This window comes from Neophocaena asiaeorientalis, unplaced genomic scaffold, assembly GCF_003031525.2.
Source record: "Neophocaena asiaeorientalis asiaeorientalis breed wild unplaced genomic scaffold, Neophocaena_asiaeorientalis_V1.1 scaffold384, whole genome shotgun sequence".
Classification (NCBI taxonomy): Eukaryota; Metazoa; Chordata; class Mammalia; order Artiodactyla; family Phocoenidae; genus Neophocaena; species Neophocaena asiaeorientalis.
This window is the reverse complement of record NW_020174573.1, coordinates 142515-152605: the sequence shown is the minus strand read 5'-3', so window position 1 is coordinate 152605 and position 10091 is coordinate 142515. Positions and strand designations below refer to the sequence as shown.

At 35.9% G+C, this 10091-nt stretch overlaps 1 non-coding gene across 1 annotated transcript; it reads left to right on the top strand.

The window, feature by feature from the left end:
• The first annotated feature begins 263 nt into the window (after positions 1–263).
• On the top strand, positions 264–370 carry LOC112408412 (U6 spliceosomal RNA). Its single transcript, XR_003004946.1, has one exon. It is a non-coding gene; the product is annotated as a U6 spliceosomal RNA (small nuclear RNA).
• Positions 371–10091: the final 9721 nt, after the last annotated feature.

The window sequence follows — 10091 nt, the reverse complement described above, 5'->3', positions numbered from 1 at the left end:
TCTGATAGAATAAATTCACTATTATTGCTGTCTTTATATTCCAACTAATGTTCAGCAACAAGTTAATACCCAATGGCAATTGACATTAAGACTGGCTAATGGTCAATGTTTGATATATGTAAAAGCACAGTTTATACTAAACCAGCTGTATGTACCATGGAAAATAGTATATAATTAGAAGATACAATGTTTATCTCATATATTCATGTTGGTTTTTTTCCTGCTTTGAACACTAGCTGGATTCTCAAGCTAGTTTTGATTATGTGTTTTTTTTTCTATCAGCACATATACTAAAATTGGAATGATACACAGAAAGATTAACATGGTCTCTCTACAAGGCATGCACATTTATGAAACAATCTTCACATTTGTCATACTCATCTTTAAGGACCAGATCAAATGCCACCCCCTTTGGTCTCCTCAGAATGAATATTTCTCTCTTTTTGTCCTCGAAATGCATTGTTTATGCCAGTATTTTAGTCCTTAGTGTACATGTATATTTTTCTTATTATATTTTGAGTTCTGACCATGTATAATGCATCTTTATACTCCCCACAATATCTAACACAGTGCCTTGTGCATAGTGGGCACTCAAAACATCCTTACAGAGTTGAATTTTTATGAGTCATTTGCTGAACATTAGCTGCAGTATGCACATGTGCAAGTACACAGACTTATAACTTATATAAAATAAATGAGAGAAGATCATTTAAATTTACCAGTTGCTCTAAGTTTTGGAAGTTTTCTGGATGTCTAAACGATAAAGGAATTGGTGACAGATTTTAGAAAGAGGGGAGAAGGCATTGCGTATGAAAGGAGAAATGTCCCTGGTTCAGGCCTCACTTTTTAAAGCAAGCAGTTGTTTGGAATTCTAAAACAATTATACTGACTATTAAGGAATAGGTTCATGTAAAATATTGTGGCAGTAGCTGAGCTTACCCCATTATGTCATTTGGGTTCTGTGTTTCTTTTTCTTATATATCGTGTCTTATAAGTGTACCATTTTCCCTTTGGGACTACTAGAGTGACCTCTTTTCTCAGTGTGTATAAAAAGTTAAAGGTATATTGTAACAGCTTATAGCTCATGGGGAAAATGTGTCCTTGCATCTGTTTGCTTGTAGACATTGTGCTATTAAAGAGTTGCCATTTTTTTCCCAAAAATAGTATTTAGGAAAAAACACAGTCTGGAAAAGTTATGGGCATTTTATTTTCACCACATCTAAAGCTTTCCAAGTGTTCTGAATGAGCCACTGCACACTTTGATATTTTCACCTTCAAGTCTCTATGTGTGTATGTGTATCTATGTATTATGTAAGTATGCACACACACAGGTATATATTTGTTACATTTTTTTTACCTTTCTCAAATATGCCATGCTAAACAAATGGTTGCCTTCTATCAACTTGCAGAGAATATTAGCTTAACTGTTTTGACTGGTGATGCTGAAGCTCAGCAACGATTCTGTATCTTTACTGCAATCTTAAAACTTGCCATGAGCGGAAGAAGGATTGTTGAATTGCCACCACTATACAATTGCACCAAGATTAAGTAAAATGTTCATCTCTGTCGAATTTAGCTGAATAGAATCCATCAAACCATGGTCATATTTTTCTAAGTGTGCTTGGAGCTCTGTGGATGTGCAAATGAAGGACCATATGGAGGTGGCTTTCTCCAAGGTACCAGTAGGTATGGTTTTGTGGGTTGCACGTGCCTGTTGGCACTGTTGGCAGTTCAGCACCCTGGGAAAGGCATTGCTTTCAAACATGAGTAATTGATGAATTGTACGTAATATGCAAATGTGAATGCATAAGTCTCCTGAATGACAGCTTAATTTATGTGAGCTTTTAAGATTAGATTTTAATTAAATATCTTCAAAGGCACCCTGACTTATTCAGTTTTTTGGCTGCTGTCTTTAGAAAGAAGTGAGGGAAGGTTTAAATCAAAATTTTACACACACTATTCACATTTTCCAACTAAGTGGTCATTGTTTAATAGAAAAATCAAGGTATTTAAAGCAGAAAAGCATTTGTCTTTAATTATAAGAACACTGCCATTATATTACAATGGTTGCAGTTTGTCATATATGATAGATAGATATAGAAAAATATATGTGGTTTGAAAATTAATGTCTTAAACTTTAAATGTAATTCTTAAACATATTTCAGATACTACCATATATCTTAGTATGCCAAATTGAACAATGGTAATTGTGGATAACACTTCTTAGTATAGATTGTTGGGATAGTAATACTGTATATCACCTCCTACATGTTATTATCTTAAAATTACCTAAAATAAAGAGTCAATGGAGACAGAGCTGACTACCCACCTTTGCTCTTAAATATGTAGTGTGTATAGATGTAGCTGTGTGTGTGCATAGTTTTAACCTCTGTTTAATAATAGTATATCAAACTTTATGTAATATGAAGATTAGGATAAAAAGGGTAATTAAAAATCTTTGAAATTTTCCACTTAATCTTTCTAAGTGATCAGATTATGAATTAAAAGGATATAAATTTAATAGGTCCACTTAAAGTGTGTTGTAAGTGCTGTTAATTCTTTTAAAGTATAGCACAGGGAACTCTACTTAATGCACTGTGGTGACCTAAATGGGAAGGAAATCCAAAAAAGAGGGGATATATATATATATGTATAGCTGATTCATTTTGCTGTACAGCAGAAACTAACACAACATTGTAAAGCAAATATACTCCAATAAAATTAATTAAAACATATTTCAATTTATTTGTAGTTTATAGTAAATCACATTGCCCATAAGTAATAAATTTTATAAATCTCGACCAGTTATAGGCTATGCCTAGTTTTCACCTATTTTTCCTACATATTCACTTTCTCTTAATTTGCATTGAAAAGCTTAATTGTTGACTACAGAGAAGTGGTATCTATATGTCTTTGCTTGAATATGCTTTTCCTTTAATGTATCATTGTAGTGGTTAATTGAACAAACTCTGGAATCATACTTCATAGGTTCCAAATCCCAGCTCTAACACTATCTGTTGTGTGACTTTGGGCAGATCATTTAACTGTGTTTAAGTTTCAGAATGTCTGCCAGAATGTGGTGACAATATAAATCACTTAGAAATGTGCGTGTTACTTGGTAAGCCCCATGCAACTTATTGTTATTATTTATTTTCACTGTTCCCATCATACTCTCATTTTTACCTTGCAGGCCTGTCGCCTCTCTGGTCCCAAGACAGTTTCATTCTTATCTCTATGATTTAGTCTGGAATGGGTGTACCATGCATCTTCTTGTCCAGGTCCCATCCAAATTGAGACCTGGCTAAGGGCTCCTTTCCTCCATAAAATCTTCACTGACTCCTTCCTCTGAAACAGCTCCACTTTTTCTTAGTTTTCCTCTGTCACAGTCTTTGTTGTTTAATCATTTCCTAATCTCTTTTGTTTGCACCAGATTTACAGTTGTGAAACCTATAGTCCACTTATTTGGTTTCTGTCATGCAACCTAAAAATTGCTCCTAGTGTGAAGTACTAGCCCCCTTTATCTTTTTTGCCTTTATCCAAGTTTGGTAAATCGTGGAGATGCAAGATGTATGAAGCCTCAGGTGAGATGAGATGACCAGGCACAACTCAGCCCTTCAGGCCCTGCTTATTCTATTCTGTTATGGTTGAGTTTGTTTCTTCCACTCTGAGGAGGTGCTCTTTTGTTTATCAGAAATTAAGGAAGGGTCATTTGTCCTACACTAGGTCAAGAAATACATGCATATGATATAGTGGATTTAGAGTCAGACAGATGAGACCTACAATTTGGATCTCTTGACTGGCCTTCAACAAGTTAGCCTTTCTGGGGGTTAGCTTCTGGTCTTAAAATAGGGATAATAGTACCCATCTTATGGAATTACTCAGAGAATTAAATTAAGTTGATGTGAACTTTAGCATAATACTCAGCACAGAGTAGGTGTTCATTTGTCAGTACTTTTCCTTCCTTTTAATCATCCAACAACAGTAACAGAACTCATAATAATGGGCTATGCAATGGAATTAAAGCTCTTCCTTAACTGAGATCTGGGAAAGGAACAGTGGAGAGTTTGTCCAGGAGCAGTATGTGACTAAATTTTCAAATTTCTTCTCTGCAGGGACCAGAATGCCTAATTTTAACACATACTATTATTTTTTAAAGGAAATAAAAAGGACCAAAATCACGATGCAGCTGTTTAGGATTTTTCAGTCAGAATATGGACTTAGGTTTTTCCAGGTCTCAGAGAAGACAAACTTTACTCCACTGTGGGCTCATAATTGGATTCACTTTATATATAATTTCTCTGGCTGTAGTCATTTCAACTCTTTGAAACAGCCTATTATATACTCTTTCCTGTTTGTTTTTGTGAACTGGGTATACTTTTTCTGTAGTCTAACTCAAACTACATTTGTGTGTAAGGTACTATGCCAGGAACTGTGGTGGGCTCAATGATGAAATCGGTAAGCCTCACACAAAACTGGCCATGTGGGCCTAATATGGTGAGGAGATCTTGCAGAGCACTTTGCACTAGCTGGGGTCTCACTAAATATCTATTTAATTTGCTATTTCAATTCCTAGAGAATAGAACTCTTTCATACAGCATGCATGTAAAACTGTTTACCTGTATTCCTTTTTCAAGCTCACTTTTTTTTTATAAATGACAGTTCTATATTGAAAATACTCAATGACAGTTTAGGTTAAAATTTTCTCTTTCACACCATAACATACATTTTAGTAAAAATAACGTTTTTTTTTTTATTTTTGCGGTATGCGGGCCTCTCACTGTTGTGGCATCTCCCGTTGCAGAACACAGGCTCTGGACGTGCAGGCTCAGCGGCCATGGCTCACGGGCGCAGCCACTCCGCGGCATGTGGGATCTTCCCGGACTGGGGCACGAACCCGTGTCCCCTGCATCGGCAGGCGGACTCTCAACCACTGTGCCACCAGGGAATCCTAACTTTTTAAAAATAATAAAATGTCTAATTATAAATTATCTCTTAATTAAAACCATTCTTATCAACTACCCGTAAATTAGAAAAATTAATTGTGATCTTTGTTATAAAAGAAAAGCACACAAAGTTTTTTTCTCCATGGGGTAAAAGTTGTAAAGTATTTTCATATTGCAACCACTACTCAGATAGTACAAATAACGTAGGAGTTTAAAGTCAAGCAGACCTGATTTTGAATTTACTTACTAGCTGTGTGACATTAGGCTGGTTATCTGATCTCTATGAGCCTCAGATTCCTAATCTGTAAATTGAGGACAATAATATCTACTAGCAGAGTTTTGGTAGTTATTATATATGTTATATCCATATATCTATATTATCTATATCTCATTCTATCCATCTATCTCTCATCTATCATACTTTATATATCACACTTTATATCTCAGTGTTTCCATTTACTTTTGCTTGTATACAGTCAAATTCAACTCAGATAATTATAGACATGCATCATTTTTAATAGTCCAGATTGGAAAAATGAAGCAAAGGAGAAATGCTTAAAGGGATTATAATGATTATTATGGAAAGATCCATGAGCTGGAAATCAGTAAACATGGGTTGCAATCATGGTTTCTTTCTAACTAGCTGTGTGATCATAGATAGGCAAGCCATTTCATCTCTTTGAGCTTTAGTTTCCCTATGTGTATGAGGAAGAATTTGCACTGTCTCCTAAGGTTCCTTATAGCTTTAACTTTTTAGGATTCTTTAGGTTCTTTGACTCTTCAGTTAGCATAGCATGGCAAGTCAGTGTGTGGGAACAAGATTCAGATTGCCTGGACTCTAATCTCAATTACCCAATATAACAGCTGTATGACTTGGGAAAGTCACTTAATCCCTTGAGCCACAGTTTCCTGATCTTTAAAATGAGCAGGACAATAATCATATACACTTTGTAATGTTGTTAAGATTATTAAATGATTTGACATACATAAAGAACTTAGAAGAATTCCTGATACATAGTAAGTACCCACTAAAAATTACATGTTATTATTACACAAAACTGCAGAGGAGGTATACTAATGAAATATGTCCTGCTAATCTCACATCTTGATGATGCAAGCATGTATTCATAAGGCCAGTGAGTATAGCCAGTAATCCAGCAGGATAGTTCACCCATCTATTTCAATATTGAGATCTTACTTTGAATCTGTACAGAACTGAATAACCTGTATTTAGGTCTAATATTATATTTCCCTATAGTGTTAGATATCCCTTTGTGAATTCATATCTTACATTTGTAAAGTACTTGAGAGCAAAATTCACATCTTATACTTTCTATTGTCCCTCATTCAGATCATCTGACATTGGACCTTACCCCTAGTAGATGCTCATGAATAGTTAACTGGTGATACAGGTTTTAATCCTTCCCAGAGTAGCTGCATTAAGAAAACTCCACAGTTCTCATTTTAAGTTTAATATGACTCTAGATACATATTTATGGAAGAATGCACCCTGAATCATGATGAGCAAATAACAGTATTGGGCAGTATGGATCATAAAGATTACAGATGACCTCACTTCATAAATTACATTTTAGGCTAGACTACTTTCACCATCACATTTCTGACTGATTTTTTCTGAAATAATGTATCCTTGTATATTATATTTCTAGATGTTAAATGCTCACTGTTGTGCTATAAGATTGGAAAAATATTCTTATTGTTAGAAGAAGAAAATTCTGCTGATTAAAAGAGAAAGTCTCTTTAAATCTATTCTTTATAATTATTTAGAATGTTTACTTAGTATGGTTTGCATGAGGCTTTAAAACAAATAGACTAGAAAATTACTAGAAAATAGCCTCTTCGGGCAACAATATTTGCTCTGTCATTAATGTTTACTTAAGGAAAAGCTATGTAATTAAAGTCAGGAAGTCACAGTATACTTTAGAAGGAATCTTAGACTCTTTTTGCCTGCTACCATTTGGACATAGTTGCAGAGCACATCCATGTATTCTGTTATTCATTTTGCAATTTATTTCCTTTCCATTTGTTTTAATTTTCAGAACACTCACATTACGTGCACTGTAAAATGGAGACAAGTTGTTTTGCATTCTTTGTTCCTAAGTAGAAAAAATAAGTACAGACATCTCCTTAAAATATTGTATGTCTCATTCTAAAAACAAGCCCAGGCTAATTTTGTAGAATGCAATAGTGAATGAAAAAGGGTAAACTTCCATTACTGATCCCTGTGCTGGGGGCAGTTGTGGATCTTAGAGCAATGCACCATCACTGGTCTCATAATCTGGAAGCAATACAGGAGATGGCTCTCAGAAACAAAAATAGAATGTCAGATAGTCTGATTATATCTGAATAATAATGCCAAGAAATGTAATGCTGGTTACCAGCAATCGACCTAGGTCAAGTTTGTTCATTTCTAGTAGAATCAGACCAAACCCAGATACTTCAGTCCCTTTTAGTTATCCGAGTTTGAGGTAGCTATGTGCTGGATAGGTCCTATAATGATTTTCTATGGCTTAAAACTCACCTTTAAAAGAAATTCAGTAGGTCTGGAGTAAGGCCTAGGCAGTTGTAATTTTTAAAACCTCACAGGTAATTCTGATATGTTTCCTGGATTGAGAATCACCAGGTTACTCTTTTCTATGACAAAAATTGTCTCCCGGGCTTCCCTGGTAGCACAGTGGTTGAGAGTCTGCTTGCCGATGCAGGGGACGCAGGTTCGTATCCCGGTCCAGGAGGATCCCGCGTGCCGCGGAGCGGCTGGGCCTGTGAGCCATGGCTGCTGGGCCTGCATGTCCTGAGCCTGTGCTCTGCAACGGGAGAGGCCACAGCAGAGAGAGGCCCACGTACCGCAAAAAAAAAAAAAAAAAATTGTCTTCCTTTTCCATTTTCTTCAGGATGAACTGCTTTCCCAGTGAGACTATAAATTAAGTGAGCAATGGTTTGCTGTAATCATTAGTCTTAACACTGGTAGATTTTTATAGGTAGTGAATTGTAACCCATCTCTTATAGACGTAGGCAGGTCCTTTCAATTGATGTGTGTGTGGATTCATGAATACAGTTGTATGTGACTTGATTTGGAGGATTGGAGTTGAAGACCATTAGCTAAAATAGTAACATAAAATACGTTAAAATCAGCCTAGATACAGAAATAAAATCCAAGTAGAAGCAAATTGAGTTTCTTAATATGTATTATGCACTCAGTAGACAGAAATCCTTAGAATACAGAATAATTCCACAAGAAAATACAACTATAGCCTAAAATATAAAATGTTTAGTCAACCAGTCTGTCTTCTGGCTATTTGATGTACACAATACCTTGTACTCCAGATGTTTTACTTACATGAACATAACCATTGTACAGGACAAACTTCTTAACAGGATAACTGAATTTCTCATTACTCATGTAGGTATTTTGTTGCAATACAGTTGCCACTTCAGAATGTTAAATCTGTTTTTAAATACAAGGATCCCTAATTTCTTTACAAAACAAACTCTATGCACAATGATGTCACTAAGAGTGACCATAATCAATATTCAAATAATGTATACAATAATACAAATATTTCATTTAACAATGTTTGCTTCTATATGAAAAAAGAAACAAACCTTTATTTTGGCAGCAAGCATTTCCAAAGGAAGCAAATGTTTTAGTCACTGTGGCCAAAATAAATGTTTTCTTTAAGGCTGTTAAGGCAGCCAAATGTTTTCATAGCATTTTCAAAATGTTTCCACCCTTTATTTTCACAAAGAGAGTCTCTCTGCTTCCCACCCATCACCCTATGGAAATATTTTGAGAATGTAATTTGACCATGAAAACAGCAAAAACATTTTGAAAATGTTGTCTTTGCAAGTGTTAGAAGGATGCTCTCAAAGTTTAAGGAAGTTTAAACAAAAATGACAGTATAGTGCAGTTGAAAGAATACTAGAAGCGATGGAAATAGATACTGGGTTTGACTCTGTAGCTTACTTGTTAGGTCATCTTTAACTGATCACCTGACCTCTCTCAGCTTTCAGTTTATTAATCAGCAAGAGGAGGGAGTTTTACTAAATGCCATATAATCTGCATTTTGCATTTCAGTAAAATATCTATTGAATACATTGGGACAGGCAGGGACCTGGGACCTGGGACCCATTGCTGCAGTGCTGCAATGCTTGCACCTGGACAAATCTCTCCTTGAGCAACAAAATACAAAGAAACTATAGGGTCTAAAAATAACTGTGCGCATGTCCAGTTGGGGCAAATTCTAGACAGAAAGATACAAAAGACTAAAAAACCCAACTGCCACTTCTGAAGAGCCCAAGGCAAAAACTGGGTGTTGGGAGCAAAAGCAGGGTACTGTGCATGACCCCTGCACACACCACCACCTAAGGGGTGGGCACACCACCTAAGCCACCCCTCCAGCCTGACCCCTGCACACACCCCTACCCTCACCCCATATAAGGAACAAGCTCGCCCCCCCCACTCAGGGAGCCAGTGAGTGAACAAGGGAACCTGTTACTTGTTCTTGCTCCCCCCCTGCTGCAGGAGGGGCCCCAATAAAGCCTTGCCTGAGTTTCTTGTCTGGCCTCTGGTCAACTTCTATTGATTGGGGAAGACCAAGAACCCTGGTCAGTATCAACATGAGTCTTCAGAGATCTAAGTATCTTCTATATTTTTAAATAAAACGCAACCCATATCGTAATTTTATTTTTATAATGGTAAATTCTCTTGCCCTTGTGTTTTATTTAAATAAAAACAAATAAACAAATAAAACAAACATAGTATTCTGAGACCTGAGTTAAGTATTTCCAGTTTTGTGTAGGTACTATAAACCTGAGCAGCTATGGATGGTTTCAAGTGTTTTCCAGCACAATACAACCGTCTCTAAAACCAGTTTAAATGATTTTCCTCTTTGCCTCTGTTTCCCGGACTGGGCAAGCAAAAATACCTGCATCTGTCTTAAGTTTGATAAAGAGAAAAAAAAGTGAATATAAACACTAAATGAACCATGAGTAGTATTTTTTTCGTTGTTCTGTCACTGTGGTTTAAAACTTTAGGCTGCTTATGGAGTTCTAAGGAGGTTTAGCTCAGACAATATGGATAAGAAATTTGAGAAAAGCAAAATATGATGCTCATTATGTACTATACTA